This window comes from Balaenoptera ricei, chromosome 3 (genome assembly GCF_028023285.1).
Source record: "Balaenoptera ricei isolate mBalRic1 chromosome 3, mBalRic1.hap2, whole genome shotgun sequence".
Lineage (NCBI taxonomy): Eukaryota > Metazoa > Chordata > Mammalia > Artiodactyla > Balaenopteridae > Balaenoptera > Balaenoptera ricei.
The window spans coordinates 69,000,670-69,021,602 of NC_082641.1; positions in this window are offsets into that span (position 1 = coordinate 69,000,670).

Consider the following 20,933-nt stretch of genomic DNA (forward strand, 5'->3'; position numbering starts at 1 on the left):
GTTTATAGTGATATAGGCTTACCTCAAGAGAAAGAAAAATCTCAAATACACAATCTAATACAATATCTAAAGGAATTAGAAAAAGAAGGACAAACAAAGCCTAATGTCAGCAGAAGGAAGGAAATAATAAACATTACAGAGGAAATGAATAAAATAGACACAAAAATATATATTAAAGATCAATGAAACAGAGAGTTAGTTTTGAAAAGATAAACAAAATTTATAAACCTGTAGCCAGCTCATCAAGAAGAAAAGAAAGAGGATTCAAACGAAAAAATAAGAAATGAAAGAGGAGAAATAAGTACCAATATCACAGAGATACACAAACCTAAGAGAATAACTACAAACAGTTATAAGCCAAAAAAATTGGACAACCTATAAGAAATGGACAAATTTCTAGAAACATACAACCTTCCGGACTGAATCAGGAAGAAACAGACAATCTGAACAGATGGATCACTACTGGTGAAATTGAATTTGTAATAAAAAAAAACCCCACAAACAAACAAACAAAAACAAAAAACTTCCAGAAAACAAAAGTCCAGTACTGAATGCTTCACAAGAGAATTCTACCAAACATACAAAGAAGAGCTAATAACTACCCTTCTCAAACTACTTCCCCAAACTGAAGAGGGTAGAACACTCTCAAATTTATTCTACGAGGCCACCATTACCTTGATACCACCACAAAAGCACACTACAAAAGAGGAAAATTATGGTCCACTATCTCTGATGAATAGAATTGTAGGAATCCTCCACAAAATATTAGCAAAATGAATTCAACAGTATATAAAAAGGATCATTCATCATGATCAAGTGAGATTTACACCAAGGATACAAGTATCATTTATTATTCACAAATCAATCAATGTGATACACCACATTAACATAAGGAAGTATATAAATCACTTGATCATCTCAATAGACACAGAAAAAGAATCTGACAATATTCAACATCCATTCATGTCAAAAATTCTCATCAAAGTTGGTATAAGGGAATATATCTCAATATAATAAATGCCACTTATGACAAACCCATGGGTTACATTATATTCAATGGTAAAAAGCTGAAAGCCTTTCCTCTAAAATCAGTAACAAGACATGGGTGCCAACTCTCACCACTTCTATTTAACATAGTATTGGAAGTCTTAACCACATCAATCAGGCAAGAACAAGAAATAAAAAGCATCCAAATTGGAAGGGAAGAAGTAAAACTGTCACTATTTCCAGATGACATGATACTATATACAGAAAACCCTAAAGTCTTCACCAAAAAATTATTAACACTAATACATGAATTTAGTAAAGTTGCAGGAATTAAGATTAATATATTGAAACCTGTTGCTTTTCTATACACTAATAATGAACTATCAGAAAGAGAAAGCAGGAAAATAATTCTGTTTAAAATTGTGTTTAAAATAAAAACCTAGGAATAAACTTAATGAAAGCAGTGAAAGACTTACACTCTGAAACCTATGAAACATTAATGAAAGAAATTAAAGATGATATAAATAAATGGAAAGATATCCTGTGTTTCTGGATTGGCAGAATTCATACTGTTAAAATATCCATAATACCCAAAGCAATCTACAGATTTAATGCAATCCTCACCAAAATACTCATGACATTTTTCACAGAACTAGAACAAATAATCCTAAAATTTATATGGAACCATGAAAAATCCTGGATTGCCAAAGGAATTTTGAGAAGAACGAATCTGGAGGTATCATGCTCCCTACTTCAGATTATACTACAAAGCTACAGCTACAGGAATCAAAACAGTATGATACTGACACAAAAATAGACATATACCAATGGAACAAAATAGAGACCCCCAAAATAAACCCATGCACCGTGGTCAGTCTATGATAAAGGAGTTAAGAATATACAATGGAGAAAAGACATTCTCTTCAACAAATGGTGCTGGGAAGACTGGACAGCTACATGTAAAAGAATGAAATTAGAACATTTCCTCACACCATATACAAAAATAAACTCAAAATTGATTATGGACCTAAATGTAAGACCTGAAATCACAAAATTCCTAGAAGAGTACATAGGCAAAACACTCTTTGACATATATTGTAGTAATATTTTTTTGAATCTGTCTCCAGAGAGATCCATATAAACAATGGGACCTAATTAAACTTAAAAAGTTTTAAGTTTAAGGAAACAAAGGGAACCATCGACAAAACAAAAAGACAACCTGCTTAATGGGAAAAAAATCATTTGCAAATAAAATGACCAAGAAGGGGTTAACATTCAAATATATAAACAGCTCATAACTCAATATCAGAAAAAAACAAACAACCTGATGAAAAAATGGGCCGAAGACCTGAATAGGCATTTTTCCAAAGCAGACATACAGGTGGTCAACAGGCACATGAAATGATGCTCAGAATTGTTAATCATTGATTAACATCACTAATGCAAACTCAAACTAGAATGAGATAACACCTCACACCTGTTAGAATGGCTAACATCAAAATGTCTACACATATCAAATGATGGGGAGGATTTGAAGAAAAGAGAACCCTAGTACACTGTTGGTCTGATTGTAAATTGGTGCAGCCACTCTGGAAAACTGTATAGAGATTTCTCAAGAAACTAAAAATAGAACTACCATATGAGCCAACGATTGCACTGCTAGGTATATATTCAACCAAGCAAAAGCACTAATTTGAAAAGATACATGCACCGTAATGTTCACAGCAGCATTATTTGCAACAGCCAAGGTATGGAAGCAATGTATGTGTCCATTAACAGTAGAATGGATAAAATGGTATATATGTATGTCTATATCTATATCTATATCTATATGTATTTTTATATCTTTATAATGAAATATTACTCACCCATAAAAAGGACTATAATTTTGACATTTCTCACAACACAGATGGACCTGGAGGGTATTATGGTTAGTGAAATAATGTGGACAGAGAAAGATAAATACTCTTTGTTATCACTTATATGTGGAATCTAAAAAATAAAACAAATGTATGTAACAAAACAGGAACAGCCATATATAGAGAGAACAAACTAGTGATTACCAGTGGGAAGAGGGAAGGGGGCAAGATAAGGGGATTAAGAGATACAAATTACTATTTATAAAATAAAGAAGCAACAAGAATACATTGTACAGTACAGGGAAATATAGAGATTATTTTATAATAACTTTAAGTGGAGTATAAGCTATAAAAATATTTAATCACTATGTTGTACACCTGGAATTAATATAATATTGTAAACAACTACACTTCCATTAAAAAAAGAAAACATCAAAGAGCTGAAGACAAAAAGTGAATTCTAAAAGAGTAGACTGAGCTCCTTTTAGGTGAGCAGAGCAGAGCCTCTTTCATTCCTGAGGAACTAATGAACAGGGTAGCAAACTTACCATAGGAAGGAGAGGGGAAGCAAGATAAGAAGGAACTTTGTATGGGCAAGGAAAAAATGAACTTCTATTAGAGCTTGTGTCCTTGGCAATTAATAAGAAGCTAGCTCTCAAATTCCATCAGGGATTTTTCTAATTGTGCGCTGGTGCAGAGCAGAAAAATTAAAAGGGATCTCATACTATTAAGGTGCTTAGAGCTCATGTCCTGCTGGAGTAAGTGTTCTCATTTTACCCTGAGACATAAGAACTCAGTACAGGACTGAAACTAAAGTCCCATCACAGCTCTGACCTAGTTCAGAATTATGAATTAGAAGGAAAATATGGACACTATTCAAGAAAAAAAAAAACGTGACAGTAAAAGATGACACACAGATTACCCAGGGAATGATGGAAGTTAAAGGAAAAAACTTAACAGAGTGTTTGAAGAATGTAGGGAATTAATGAACCAACTGAAAATTCTAGAATTAAAAATCTGTAATATTTCATATTAAAATTCATTTTGGCATATTAGTATATAAGGCAAAAAAGAAAAGACCAGTTACTTGTGTGCAGATTAATAGAAATTGACTAAATTTTGAAGAACAAATATTTTTTAAAAAAAGAATGGAGAATCAAAGACATATGGAAAGATGTGAAAATATCTAATATACATGGATTGGATTTCCAGGAAAAGAAAAGAGAACAGAGAAAAAAAGTATTTAAAGCCATAATGTCTGAGGAACTTCTGAAATTAATGAATGATATTTACCCACAGTTCTAAGAGCAGCAAAACCTAAGAAAAACATAACCTCAGAGTAAATCTGTTTTGAACCAAAGATAATAAGAATATCTTAAAAACAGCTAGAAACAAAAAAAGACACATTACAATCAGATATAATAAATATTATGATCAACTTTTTATAAGAAACACTGAAAATGATAAGATAATGGAAAGACATATTTTTTCTTTCTTCCAGTTTTATTGAGATATAATTTACATGCGGCACTATGTAAGATAAAATGTACGGATAAGGATTTGACTTATATACATCATGAAATGATTATCACAATAAGTTTAGTGAGCGTGCACTATCTCATATAGACACAAAATTAAAAAATAGAAAAATTTATTTTTCCTTGTGATGAAAACTCTTAGGATTTACTCTCTCAACAACTTCCATACAACATACATACAACATACATACATACAGCAGTGTTAACTATATTGACCATACTGCACATTACATCCCCAGCACTTATTCATCTTATAACTGGAAATTTGTACCCTCTGACTGCCTCCTTCCAACTTCCCCCTACTCCTACCTCTTGCCTCTTGCAACCACAAACCTGATCCCTATTTTCCTGAGTCTGTTCATTTGTTTGCTTTTGAAGTATAATTGATCTACAACACTATAAAATAATAACCCAGATTCTCCACCTAGAGTAAAGAAAAACTCTGAAAGACTGAATAATGATATGGACAGTTTTTGTCTGTTTGTTTAAAAATTTCAGACTTGTACCACAAGAAATTTTAAACAAAGTTCTTCAGGTTAAAGAAAAATAATGCCAGGTGAAGAATAACTTTACACCTCTATTTAAAAAAAGAATAACAAAGAGGGTAAAAGTGTGGACTAAATTAAAGTGTATTTGAAAATATATTGTACAGTCCCTTGATATCCACAAGGGATTGGTTCCAGGATCCCCCATGGATACCACAATCTGATGGTGCTTAAATTCGTTATATAAAATGGTATAATATTTGCATATAACCTAGGCACTTACTCTGGTATGTTTTAAATAATCTTTAGATTACTTACCTAATACAATGTGAATAGTTTTAAATACAATGTAAATGCTATGTAAATAGTTGCCTTCTCCCAGAATATTCAAGTTTTGCTTTATGGAACTTTCTGACAATTTTTTTTTGAATATTTTCCATTTGAGGTCAGCTGAATTCTAGAATGCAGAATCCACAGACATGAAGGATCAACTGTAAAGCTATTGACTGTTAAAAACACCAAATAACACCGTATTGTAGAGCTCATAATTTAGAGTCAAACGTAAATCTAAAAAGCCAAAAGAGGTTACTTGATTAACTCAGAAGAAGAATGAAAGGAGAAACAAACAAAAACCAATAAAGGAAGCAAATGTGAGGCAAATAGAAAACCAATTGTGGGATGGTGGACCTAAACACAACTATATTAGTAAGATATTTTTAAAACCATGGCATACAACAAGACAAAGAAAAAACAATAAAAAATGTGCATAAGACCTGAACAAGCACGTCACAAAAAAAATACTTTAATAAAATAATTAGAAATGATAAATTTTTATATATCAGAATGGCTAAAAATAAAAAGAATTATAAAATCAAATGTTGACATGGATACAGTACAAATGGAATGTTTACACATTGCTTTTCAATTTATAAAGTTCTACAATAAATTTAGAGAACTGTGTGGTATGCTCAAATAATTTTAAACTTGCACATACAGTATGACATAAGAAATTTATTACTTGTTGTATAACCAAGAGAAATAAATGCATGGGTTTACAAAACAAGCGAACAAAAATGAACACAAGAATGTTCATCTTGAATCATGATTTAGATATAACCCAAATGCAAAAGTCCATTAAGAGTGAAATGTATAAAATGGAACATCACTTAGCAATAAAAATGACCAAACCACTGATGCACTGAGCAACATGGATAAATCTTAACTACAGTGTGTTCTTCAAAAGAAGCCAGACATAAAAGAGAACACACTGTATGTATGTATGTATATGTATAAATATATACAAATTCAAGAATAGATAGAATGCATCTATGGTGAAAGATCTATTGTGAAAGGTCTATGGCAAAAATAGTCAAAAAATTTGGTAGGAAGATTGGAAATGGGCACAAGGGAATTGTCTGTGGTAATAGAAATGTTTTACATATTCATTTACTGTTTTACATGGGTCTCTATAAATGAAAATACTTATCAAGTGATACACTTAAAATTGTAAAATAATTTAGCCATGAAAATAAAACTGTCACTGTTTTGTGAATGTTAATTATATTTTCTATATTTCATGCTTTACTTCTATTTTCAATGTTCCTTCTACCTCATCCTCCACCTCCCTACCATATTTATCTATTGACTTCATAACCATCACTCAAGATCCAGATATCTTTTATATGTTGTTTTCTGTCATTCCCATGAAGAGTCTCCCATAACAATATGTGCTATTTTAATAAATTTTAATAAATAGCTTCCAATTATTTTATTGCTTTTTGTTCTTCATAGAAGAATCTTTAATCTATTTCACATATGCATTTAGTGTTTTTTAAATTATTAGTCTTCCTCAGTAGAACGTAATTTCTATGAATAAATCATTTTTTTCTGTTTTACTGATAACTATATTTCCAATGCTTGGAACAGAGACTGATGCATAATAAATGCTTACTTAATATTTACTGCCTGAATAAATGATCCACAATATGGATTTTGCTAAATGTCATAATGAAAGTTAGGAATGGGTATAGAGTTGCCAGATAAAATACAGGATAACCAGTTAAGTTCAGATTTCAGCTAAAACAGATAATACATTTTTAGTATAAGTATGTCCCGATTATTGCACAGGACATGTTTGTATTTTTTAAAATTATATATTTGAAAGTCAAAATTAATTTGATGTCCTGGGGTTTTGTTTTATAAATGCAGAAACGCTAAATAAATATCACTGGTGAGCTGAATAGCTTGTTACTCAGCATCAAGATTGTTATGGTTGACATTAATGATATTCAAAATACATGAATTCTCTAGAAAATTAATATGCCCTTTATCTTTGCTTGACAGAATACGAAGATCTAATGGGCCTGCAACTTGTTTTACTTTTTTTTTTAATTGAATGTTTGGATATTTAATGCAAATAAACCTGAAAACCTGAAATTTCAGAAAACCTGAAATAACAGAGACCTGGAACTTCATGAAGTTCTACCAAGCGGCAAGTTTATGACTGTACCTGCACACACGAATGCACACATGCGTGCACACACACACACAGTATGTATGTGTTGCAAAATTTAATTAGAAAATTGCTCTTGTAAATCTGGAAGCAAGATTGTGGAAAACAGTAATCTTTACCTTCATCTAAACATTTGTGTCAATCTTATCAACCAGAAAAATCTAATGGCTTTGTTCAACGAAATTGTTTTCGGTCATTTTACAATGAATATGATTACTGATCATCATTATCAGGTGATAGAAGGGAATGCACTGAATTATATAATATCCAGCTACATTATATAATACATAAAACATATTTAAGTAAAATTCAGGGTCTGTTTTACCAGATTTGGAAGAAATGCCCTATTGGTCACAGATAAATTATCTTTGCATATATTTATCTTCTTAAGTTAAGAAATAAATTTCTGTCAACTTAATAATCAAATTTTTTGTTTTATTGTGTGAAGTAAAAAGGAAAACAGTAATTTCTATACAATGACACAAACTCATATAGGTCTTATAAGTTGAGAGTGGAACCTTGATGGAATATGCTTCTGGGTACTATCTTAATTTAATTTTAAAATGTGCTTCTGCTTGTAGTTAAATAGAAAAATATATTAAAAATACATTCTCATCTATCTAGACTTTTTTTTTCCACTCCTGAACAGAAGCTCCAAAGCAAAAATATTTGTAAAATACAAGAAGTTAATTAGCTATAGACCTTCACCTTATTAACTGTTTGGCTCTAGGTATAAAGGTAAAACATTTCATTTGTTTAATTTAATTCACCATGTTTGAATATTCGGGACAACCTTAAGGCTAAATTTTGAATTTGGAGTAATTTGGAATATATTTTGGTCCATTATTATATTGGGAGCATCCTACATTTGACCTATATCTAGACATTGCTTTTCAAATACCCAAAATGCTAAATATTTATACTTTAACTCTCTGTGCTATAGATTTGTAATGCCATGTGTTGCTAAAGATCATCAATAAATAGTGAAAGGAGGTATTCACTTGATGGAGAATTAATATGTGAAAAGGAATATAGTAAATAAATATGAGGCACAATATTGGATTAAATGCTCTCTAAGCTAGTATCTAAATTTAATCAGAACAAAATAACAGAACACAAAAAAATTAAATGGTAATAGTACAAACCAAATTAATTATTACCAATTTTAATGTCACATACAAAATATATTTCTATCTAGTAAATATGTAATTTATTTAAGTAGTCCATCCAAATGAAATATAAGGGAAAAAGTTAACTATGATCAACATATAGCTTGAAAATTACTGTTGATATAAAGTTATCAGCTCAAACTGACATGTAGTAAATTATTGATTCTAAATTTTCATCTATTATTATTCCTCGTGTTCTATAAATTAGAGCTATCGAATCCATAAGAGTTATTATGAATGAGCAGTTTTCTAATAATATACTTGATTATTTAGTTTTTGATCACTTAAAAATTAAATTATCAAAATCATACAATATTACATTAGCTTCCTAATATATAATTGTAAATATAGGGAAAATGAAACCAAAGAACATCAACATAAAGAGGTTAAATCAAATTTATCAATATAGCAAATGGTCTTATAATTCATTAGGTTCTAAGAGCAAGGTAATTCAACCATAGTTAAATTAGAAAATCGGTGAGGAAAACAATGTATTATAAACAGAAATGTCATATGAGAAAAAGGTGACTTTGAATTTGTCCTTAGGAAATGCTTATATTTAAAAGGAACATGTTGGTATAGTGTGTGGTCTTTTGTTTATTCAAATGCTGTAATTTTATTCTATAACTCCCATAGAGGTAATTACAGACCAGTTTAGTATTATTAGATATTTATAATCCCTCAGTAATATTCTAATCTCTTGTTTTTTCTATCCCCAGATAACTGCTTCACAGCTCAGCAGAATTTTTAATCACTTCCTCATAATAACAAAACAATTTGAACACAAGATAATATTGCCTGTAGAGAAAAACCTGGAGTCACAAACGATAAAAACATAATATGAATCCATTAAATGATTGTGGTTCAGTCATCCTTCTTAGTCTAGCTTAGTTATATCCATTCTTATTTCAGATTTCACTTTCAAAGGGGCACTCAACCTTAAAAATCATACTATATTCCATTATTCATTTCTTCAGACATTCAAAAACATATATTCAATGTGTGCTTAGTATTGAATATTTCAGAAGGTGAGATAGGAGAATATAAAAGAAAGGAAGACATAGTTACAAACTTCAGTGAGTTTATATCTTATGAGCAATGTACAACCAAAAGCCATGGAAGTACCTTAAGGGCTCTAAAAAAATATATATACCTTGTCACAAAATATGTTGTTCATGGGCTATAAATTGATATAAATCATTCTGAAAATACTTGTCATGATACTTGAACTCTTTTATATCATTTGACCTATAAATTATACCAATATGAAACTATTCAAAATCAGATTTGTAGCAAAAATGTACAAACAAAAGTATTTATCACAGCCTTGTTTAACAAAGAAGAAATAGGAGTCAGTCTATAACAACGTGCAAAAATATGGATGAATAGAATGACTGTAAGAAAAAGATGTAATAAATATGAGTATATATTTATGATTCCATTCAGGAAGATCATAAACAGGCAAAACTAATTTATATTAACATAAGTCAGAACAGTGGTTATTATTTGTGGGAAAAACAATTGACTGGAAAGAGGCAAAAATAAGCTTTTGAATGCTGGAACTGTTCTAAATCTTGATCTGTTTGGTGGTTACTCAAATGTTTGCAAATGTAAACATTCATTGAACTGACATGTAAAATTTGTGCGTTTTAGCATTATTCACTATAACCAAAATTTGGAAGCAACCTAAATATCCATTGATAGATGTATAGATTTTTAAAATGTGGTATATAATGTGACAGAATATTATGCAGCCTTAAAAAGAAATCCTGCAATAGGCAACAACATAGATGAGCCTTGAGTACATTATGCTAAATGAAATAAATCAATCACAGAAGAAAAAATGCTACATAACTCAAATTTATATGAGGCATCTAAAATAGTCAAACTCAAAGAAGCAAAGAACAGAAGCATAGTTGCGAGGGCTGAGGGAGAGGGAAATGGGGGATTGCTAATATATGGGTATGAAATTTCAGTTATGCAAGATGAAAAGGTTCTTGAGATCTGTTATACAACATTGTGCCCATAGATCAAAACACTGTATTGAATGCTTACAAATTTGTTGAGAAGGAAGATCTCATGCTAAGTGTTCTTACCACAATAAATTTTTAAAATGTACATTTTAGTGCATCAATATTGTTTTTCAATTAGAAAATTTTAAAACTAAGTATCACCTCAAAAGTTTGGAAACATACTTGGCTAGGCTCATTTTTCCTATCAGTACTTCTTCATTTTCTAACACAATAATATCACTAAAGTACACGTTGCTAAAAATGAATTGATGCATGGTTAATTTTATGTACTGAATAATTTTCATTTAAAAACAGGATGGATATTAAATACCATACTAAATTACATCAGTTACAAAAATAAAAATAAAGTTACCTAGGATTACAAAATTTAAGCTGCCTTCATTCTAAAGGCCACTAAATATAGGGAAAAATCAAGATGTTTTGAAAGCTAATATGAGTCTTCTGTCAAGGATTTATTTTAAATTACATTTGATGAAACTGGGATATATACTATATGAGGGATAAAAAGACAGCAGCATATAGAAGAGAAAGCAATCTGTGTGAAATTTGGTACAAAAATTATATAGAATGGCTGTTTCACATAGGTAATTGAAGGGATTTATTTTTATTGAAAAAGACCATAGTGAGCTACTAGAATCTTATCAGGGGCATAGCAGCCAAAGAGTGTCAGTTTATCTCCTTCTCTCCTTCCTTCCTCCCTCCCTCCTTCCCTTTCTTTTTCCTCTCCTTCCCTCCCTCCTTTATACCCTCCATTCCCTCCTCCTCCTCCTCCTCCTCTCTATGAATTTCTAAATCTCAGGCTATGGAAGGCAGGCATACCTTGGAGACATTGTGGGTTCACTTCCAGACCACTACAATAAAGCAAATATTGCAATACAGCTAGTCACACAAATTTTTTAATTTCCCAGTGTATATACAATTTATGTTTACAGTACTGTTGTCTATTGAGTGTCCAATAGCATTACATCTTAAAAATGTGCATACCTTAATTAAAAATATTTTACTGCCAAAAAATGCTAACCATTGTCTGAGCTTTCAGCAAACTGTAATCTTTTTGCTAGTGGAGGGTCTTGCCTCAGTGTTGATGGCTGCTGACTCAACAGGGTGGTGGTTGCTGAAGGTTGGGGTGGCTGTGGCGATTTCTGAAAAATAAGACAACAGTGAAATTTGCTGCATTGATTGACTCTTCCTTTTATGAATTATTTCTCTGTAGAATGCAATGCTGTTAGATAGCATTTTACTTGCAGGTTTACTTATTTTTCAATGACGTTTATGTAATATTATAAATTCTTTGTTGTCGTTTCAACAATCTTCATAGCATCTTCACAGGAGTAGATTGCATCTCAAGAAACTGCTTTCTTTGCTCACCCATAATAAGCAACTTCTCATCTGTTAAAACTTGATCATGAGATTACAGCAATTCAATCACATCTTCCGGCTCCATTTCTAATTCTAGTTCTCTTGCTACTTCTACCACATCTGCAGGTAATTTCTCCACTGCAGTCTTGAACCCCTCGATGTCATCCATGAGGGTTAAAATCAACTTCTTCCAAAATTTTGTTAATGTTGATATTTTGACCTCTTTCCCGAATCACAAATGTTCTTAATGGCATCTAGAATGGTGAATCCTTTCCATAATGTTTTCAATTTACTTTGCCCAGGACCATCAGAGGAATCACTATCTATGATAGCTAGCCTTGTGAAATATATTTCTTAAATAATAAGACTGGAAAGTCGAAATTACTCTTTAATCCATGGGCTGCGAATGGATGATGTTTTAGTGAACATGAAAACCACATTTATCTTATATTACATCTCCATTAGAGCTCTTGGGTGACTGGGTGCATTGTCAACGAGTGGTGATATTTTGAAAAGAATCTTTTTTTCTGAGCAATAGGTCTCAACACTGGGCTTATAGTATTCAGTAAACTGTGTTATAAACAGATATGCTGTCATCCAAGCTTTGTTGTTCCATATATAGAACACAGGCATAATTCTTAGGGGCCCTAGGATTTTCAGAATGGTAAATGGGCACTGGATTCAACTTCAAGTCACCAGCTGCATTAGCCCCTAACAAGAGAGTCAGCCTGTCCTTTGAACTATTGAAACCAGGCACTGACTTCTCTCTAGCAAAGAAAGATCTAGATGCCATCTTCTTCCAATAGAAGGCTGTTATGCCTATATTAAAAATCTGTTGGGAATTCCCTGGGATGGTCCAGTGGTTAGAACTCCACTCTTCCACTGCAGCGGGAGTGGGTTCGATCCCCGGTCGGGGAACTAAGATCCCACATGCCGCGCGATGAGACAAAAAAAAAAAAAAAAATCTGTTGTTTAGTGTAGTCACCTTCATTCATTATCTCACCTAGAGCTTCTGGATAACTTACTGCAGCTTCTATATCGGCACTTGTTGCTTCACCTTGCACTTTTAGGTTATGGAGATGCCTTCTTTCCTTCAATGTCATGAACCAACCTCTGCTAGTTCAAACTTTTCTTCTACAGCTTCTTCACCTCTCTGGATTAGGTTTTGATTTAAGGGAATGTTATGGCTGGTTTGATCTGCTATCCAGACCACTAAAACTTTCTCCATATCAACAATGAGGACGTTTAACTTTCTTATCATTCATGGGTTCACTGGAGTAGCACTTTTAATTTCCTTCAAGAACTTTTCCTTTGCATTCACAACTTGGCTAACCAGAGCAAGAGGCCGAACTTATGGCTTATCTCGGCTTTTCAACATGCCTTCCTCACTACGCTTAATCATTTCTGGCTTTTGATTAAAAATGCAATACATGAGATTCTTCCTTTCACTTGAACACTTAGAGGTCATTGTAGGGTCATTAATTGGCCTAATTTAACATTGTTATGTCTCAGGGAACAGGGAGGTCCCAGGAGATGGAGAGAGAGAGGGGAATGGCTGGTCGGTGAAGTAGTCAGAACACACACACTTATTAAATTCACCATCTTATAAGGGTGTGGTTCATGCCACCTCAAAACAATTACAATAGTAACATCAAAGATCACTGATCACAGATTGCCATAGTAAATATAGTAATAATGAAAAACTTTGCAATATTGTGAGAATTACCAAAATGTGACACAGAGACATGAAATGAGCACGTGCTGTTCGAAAAATGGCACCAACAGACTGCTTGATTCAGGGTTGCCACAAACCTTCAGTTTGTAAAAAACACAGTATCTGTGAAGTGCAGTAAAGCAAAGTGCAATAATACAAGGTATGCCTATAGTTGTGCAGTGTCTAATTTGTTCTGCTTCAGCAAACTATGTCTCTAAGTAAGACAAATCTAGTAAATAACATTACTCATATAAAGTATCATGTTCATTATATACAAACTATCTTTGATTCATGGTGTATGTTGAGCCCAAACATATTATCTGACATTCACATGTTGAATTTGATTCTATATTTTTCTCCAATGGAAAAAAATCAATGTAAACCTCCTCAGAAATTTATAAAAATTTTTAAAACATTTGTTTTGTCACTTACATTTCAGCAGATTCAGTAATCACAAATGTAACTTTTAGGAACTTTCAAATACTCATGAATATCCTGAAGGTTGACCTCACTCAAAGAATTGTGAGTTGATATATGTGTGTGTCTGTGTGTGTGTGTTCAAATCTGTATGGACATATATGTTTGGATACATTTGTATACATATGATAGAGGAAACATAACAAATAATTTTCCAATTATATTAGAAAGGGTGAAAGAATAGATACATAAGGAATAAAATCCTCTTTTAAAAAATATGTATGTTTGACTTATAAAAAGATGACTGTATTATATATTCAACTGAAAACTTTAATAATGTAATTTTTTTAAGTTTGTACTCATTTATTTTTAATAAGTATAATTCAAAATCATTTTTGCATTAAATTTAAGGTATCAATTAAAAAAGAGTAAAATTTCACATTTCTTCACTCATCTTGATTTTAAGTAGTTTCATTCCAAAACTTTAAAAAATCTACACTTACTTGTATATGTTATTTCTACCCATCATTTAATCATAACTTATTCTTCAATTAACAAAACTTCTTTTGTTTACTCCTTATATGGGCAGAATGGAGCCTGTCTTTCTCATCACCATTTCTCCAAGCCATATCATAGGCCTCATACATGTTGCTCATTAATGATTTATTGAATCAACAAATGGAAAGCTAAATGTAGGTAGTCTTGACTTCAAAGAGCAAATCGCTGAAGAACAATATTTACATTATTTTACAGTTTCTGACACATAAGTAAATCTACCAAATAAAGCAATTATTTCTCACACTTATAAGAAAATCTACCAAATAAAACAATGTATATAATTATGAAGTAAGCAGCCTAGGTAACTTTTAATATATTGTATGTGATTACTAGAGATTGCTGAAGAGAATCTTTGTGTATTAAATATCTCCATGAAAGACTTTATAAAGTAGTGATGACTACTTGTAAGAAATCTACATATAAAAATTACCCTTACAGGGCTTCCCTGGTGGCGCAGTGGTTGAGAGTCTGCCTGCCAGTGCGGGGGACGCGGGTTCGGGCCCTGGACGGGGGGGATCCCACGTGCCGCGGAGCGGCTGGGCCCGTGGGCCACACCTGCTGAGCCTGTGCGTCTGGAGCCTGTGCTCCGCAGTGGGAGAGGCCGCGGCGGTGAGAGGCCTGCACACCGCGATGAAGAGTGGCCCTCGCTCGCTGCAGCTGGAGAGAGCCCTCGCGCAGAGGCGAAGACCCAACACAGCCAAAAATAAATAAATAAAATTAAAAAAAAAAAAATTACCCTTACAAACACAATTTTTCTCATTCATGAATTCTAGTTTTGACATGATTGACTTTTAGATGCCAATGAATCAAAAGATGAAAAATAAAATTCTGCTGAGTACAAAACATTTTATGGATACACAAGTTTTGTTTGTCAGCACACTGCATTCATCTCAACTAATAAGGTGACATTATTCTACTGAACTTCTATAATGTGTGGGGCATTGTGTAATGGTTATAATCATTTGGAAATTCCTGGAGCTTATCTTCTGTAGTCCATTAACATTTGAGGCTTATATGGGAAGGAGGAAGGTATAATTCAAGGGAGTCCTTGTTAGTTGTATTAGTCAGGGTTCTCCAGAGAAACAGAACCAATAAAACATGCATCTAGAAAGAGATTTATTTAAGAAATTGGCTCACACAATTATGGAGGCTGGCAAGTCCAACCAGCCAGCAAGGTGAAGACCCAGAAAGAGCCGATGTTCCGGTTAGAAGTCCAAGCAGACAAGAAGATCTGATGTTTCAGATGAAGTCCAAAGGTAGTCTTCTGGAGAATTACCTCTTACTTGGGGAAGGGTTGGTCATTCTGTTCAATTCAGGTCTTCAAATGATTGGATAAGGCACACTTACATTAAGGAGGGCCATTTGCTTTACTCTACTGATTAAAATGTTCATATTATTCAAAAACTGTCTCACAAAAACACCCATAATAATAATCGACCAAATATCTGGACATGTTCTGTCCAGTTAAGTTAGCAAATAAATTAACCATCACACTAGTCAGAAAGGGAAAATACAAAAATAACCTGTCCATTTTGGTCTGAGTTATTGTGGAAACTGAACAAAGAAGGCAGCAATAAGCCCAAAGGGCTCAGATGTCAGGGTCTGTATTTCTAGATCTCGGGAAGATAATTTGAGGGATCTTTAGAAATACCCAGACGATGGTTACTGAACCTGAGTGTATTTATAATATAAATTCCGTAGTCACATGGTTATCACAATATAACATAAAAAGCATGTGACATAATCCCATACCCCTTCATAGGGGAAATACTCAACAAACTAGAAATACAAGACTACATCCTCATCCTGATAAAGAACATATATAAAATGAGCACAGCTAACTTTATATACTTAATGGTTAAAGACTGATAGCTTTTCTCCTAAGATCAAGAACATAACTAAGTTTTCTGTTCTTGCTACCACTACTCAACATTGTACTGGAGTTCATAGCTAGGGCAATTGGGCAAGAAATTTAAAATTACGCAATAACAGATTAAGCAAGAAATAAATAAATGGATAGTTGGAGGCCTGCGTATAGAGAGAGATCAAACAATACACAAATGTTTTTTTCAGGAATCCTTGTTCCAAGTCCCACATGAAATTTGAGGATTCACTTCAGACTATAGAAATGAGCATTGGCCATTTTCCCAAAAGGCAGCCTAGACCATTAGCTTATCTGGAAGGTATTTCAGACTGTTATCACCATGAGCATTTAAAAATCATTGTCGGTTCACTTTTTATATTATGAGCATTATACATGTTTAGTAAGTACAAAAGTGAATAATCTTATGTATTATAACTAAACCTTTCTTTTAAAAGAGCTGATTTAAATGAAGTAATTTATTGTAATATAACAACTATTTAGAGAACTGATTTGAAAATGCTTTAAAATAAACCTTAATATTTAGCTTCTTAAAACCCAACCTAAATAAACTGTAACCTGTAGGTACTGACAGAGAAATAATGCAGATATCAATTTCCAAGGAAATACTTTCCTTTACTGTGAGATCTGACCTATAATGTGTATGTTAGATAAAAATCTCCTTGTGAAAGTATCAGATTCACTGAAATCATTCAGCAGCTGAAGGTCACAGCTGTGAATGGAGAATATTCACAGACTGGAACAATTTGAATGGAAATCTAGGGCTTAACTTGGAATTTTACCACATCTCAGTTTAAATGGTTTACTGCTGAATGTTTCATATCTAAAATATTTTCAGAAGTTACCAGAAAGCCAGATAAGAAATATGTTTTCAGAGTAGATGATATAGACTAGGATTTATATATTCCTAAGGAACTTACACAATACAAAACATACAGTATACTATATACAGAAAAATGTGCAGAGAAAAATAGAGGGTAAGAGAAGAAAAATTAAAAATGTAGAATAACAGTAGGAAAGAGAAGACAAAATAAGGAAAGGAGAGACAGATGTGGAAAAGAAAAATATTTTTAAAAATTATTCCATAAGAATTTAATATAATTAAAAATTCCCCAGTACTTATATTCAACTTCATATTCTTAGAATATGAAGTCAAAAGAGTCATGAAAAAAATTCAAAACGCCTAGCTTGTAGGAAACTTGACTTTAATGATGGTTCTGATGCTCATGAGAATTTTATCATTTACATAAATACTGCTGTACATTGTCTTCTTTTTTTAAACCTAGTTTATGAGACAATTTTAAGCTAGTAGAAAATTAGTTACTTTTGTTTACTACAATGAACTATAAGTAATTTCTAGCTTTAAACTAAGGTCTATCCTAACAGTCAATAGTGTTTTAGTTATATTAAGAAGGCAAAAGACCTGTACTCTGAAAACTATAAGATGCAGATGAAAGAAGTCAATGATGACACAAACAGATGGAAAGATATTCTTGGATTGGAAGAATCAGTAGGGTCAAAACTACTATACTACACAAGGAAATCTACAGATTCAATGCAATCCCTATCAAATTACCAATGGCATTTTTCACAGAACCAGAACAAAAAAAATATTAAAATTTGTATGGAAACACAAAAGATCCCGAATAGCCAAAGCAGTCTTGACAAAGAAAAATGAAGCTGGAAGAATCAGGCTCCCTGACTTCAGGTGATAGTACAAAGCTACAGTAATCAAAGAGTATGGTACTGGCACAAAAACAGAAATATAGATCAATGGAACAGGATAGAAAGCCCAGAAATAAAAGCACACACCTATGGTCAATTAATCTATGACAAAGGAGGCAAGAATATACAATAGAGAAAAGACAGTCTCTCCAAGTAAGTGGTTCTGGGAAAATTGGACAGCTACATGTAAAAGATTGAAATTAGAACATTCTCTAACACCATACACAAAAATAAACTCAAAATGGATTAAAGACCTAAATGTAAGACCAGGTACTATAAAACTCCTAGAGGAAAACATAGGCAGAACACTCTGACATAAATCGCAGCAATATCTTTTTTGGATCCATCTCCTAGAGCAATGGAAATAAAAAAAAAAAATAAACAAATGGGACCTAATTAAACTTAAAAGCTTTTCACAGCAAAGGAAACCATAAACAAAAAGACAACCTACAGAATGGGAGAAAATATTTGCAAATGATGTGACCAACAAGGGATTACTACCTCAAAGACTACTTTGACTTTGAGAAAAGATGAATGAACACAATCACCTTTACTGTTCAATTTTATTGTTTAATAACCTTTACTGTCAACTGAGTGAACACATTTGTGACCTCCCTCTAACTCAGATGCTACAAAATCATTCAACTGAGTGCACCTGAATTTAAGAAAAGTAAATATTATTTCATTTTAAATGGTTTCATGGGGAAGGGGTTCTGACACAGTGAGAATAGAAATGTAAATGTCAATCTTAAGCCCTTTTTTTCCTCACAGCTCATCATAGACTGACTGACAGGCCCAGAGAATGCCCAAATATTCAAGGTGCTCTTGATCACAGATTTATTTAGCTTATGTGTATTATATTTCATTGAGTAACTGAGTATTATAACTAGAAAGTTTGTTTCAAGATTAAAATGCAAGATGATATCATTTCTATTATTGACTTACCAATCTTTAAATATCTCCCTGCTAAAAATATATTTATTTGAGATAAGAATTTTTGACAGAAATTGTATTGAATATCTTTATTTTATAGAAAAAGTTCATGTAAGCATTTTAAGTAAGTCTACTGTTATATTTGGAAAGGAATTAAATTACCAGGACAATGGTAGGAAGAATATATACCTTCATGCCCTTGTCTACCTTATTAGATTTAAGATAACGGTGTTTCTGTATAATAAATTTAAAGCAAAGTATAATGTATTTTGTATACCATGTGACACCATTTATGCAAAGCAGACTTATACATGAAAATAAAGACAAAGGAAAGGTCTCAGGAATGCAACTGGGGAGTCACTTTGAGTCACCGTGAAATGAAAAAGGATCTATAAAAATAAAATTAACCTCCTGGAACCCAAGTAGCCTCAGGATATACAATCTCAGAACACATTAAACAATACAGTTGCTTTGGCAGAGTCCCTTAAATAAAGAAAGGAAGATTGAATCTTTTCCCATGCATTTAATACAACTCTTGACATTTAAAAACATAATTATGTAAGTTTTTCCATGGTGTTTCTTTGCTCCCTGAACTGAATGGATGTAACTGAAATGTCTGTGATCACTCCATCACCCTTCAGAGAGCAGCACCCTCTAATTTTCAATGACAATACACCACACAGACCAAGGCTTTTCTGCTCATAAGCCTCGGACAAGAGAAGGCATGGAGAAGTTAGTCCTACCAATGAGAGACAAATCTTATGTCTGTGGAGGGTCCTTTCCTCCCAATTCTAGGTACCTTAGCAAAGAGCTGGGTCAGCTGTCTCATTACGACTTCTTAACAGAGGAGAGATAAGTAGGCGTTACCACAGAGCACAGGTACATGGATCACTACCATATCCTCATTTAATATAAAATACGGCATATTTGGAAAAATACATAAGCCTGAAATAACCGGATGGACCTAATTCATCTTGAAATTAGCAGAAGGAGAAAAGAGTTCATGGTTCCAGAGTCAATATGGGAAAAAGATTCTCACTGGTCTAGTTTCCAGGGGAAGTTTCTGCCATTATGAATGATAGGATTGTGGACTTTTTAAACCTATTGTATTAAATGCAAGCCACTCTCACAAAAATAGATAATTTTCAGGAATATTACAGAAAGCTCAGATTGAGCAAGGAAATATTCCCTCAACTGTATTGGCTTCATTATATATAATATAGTAAATGTAACAATTGTTTCTTTACCGATCCACATAGAATGGGAGGAGTAGGAGTAAGTAGGTTATTATGTGAACTAAAGAGGCTGCATAATTTCTTGGGTGTCTCTCTTGGTTATTTAAGGGAGGGCTTCTGACTTGATTAAAATCCTAAGATTTAGCTGTATTTCTCTGGAGAGGAAATTTTACTAATTTTTTCTACCTTATCTAAATAATTAACTAGAGATGAGAGGTAAGCAAATAAAAAGAAAGTGTTTCTCTCACTTTACCTTTCTTACTTTTACCTTTTCCTTTGTTATTCCTGAAGTTTTCCAGGGTGATTGTTACATATTCAGCAAAAGAGAAAAATGAAAACTCAAATACAGTCAGCTTCACTTTAATTTCAGTCTGCCTTAACCCAAAGAGCCTGATCTTCCGAAGGACAGTAAGCACTTGTGATGAACAACCAAAAGACGGTCTATTTGGCTCCTTGAGCACATCAACAAGAAATGTAGACTGCTTCTATCTTAACTCATTTTTATTGCTGATAAAGAAGTTATGGGG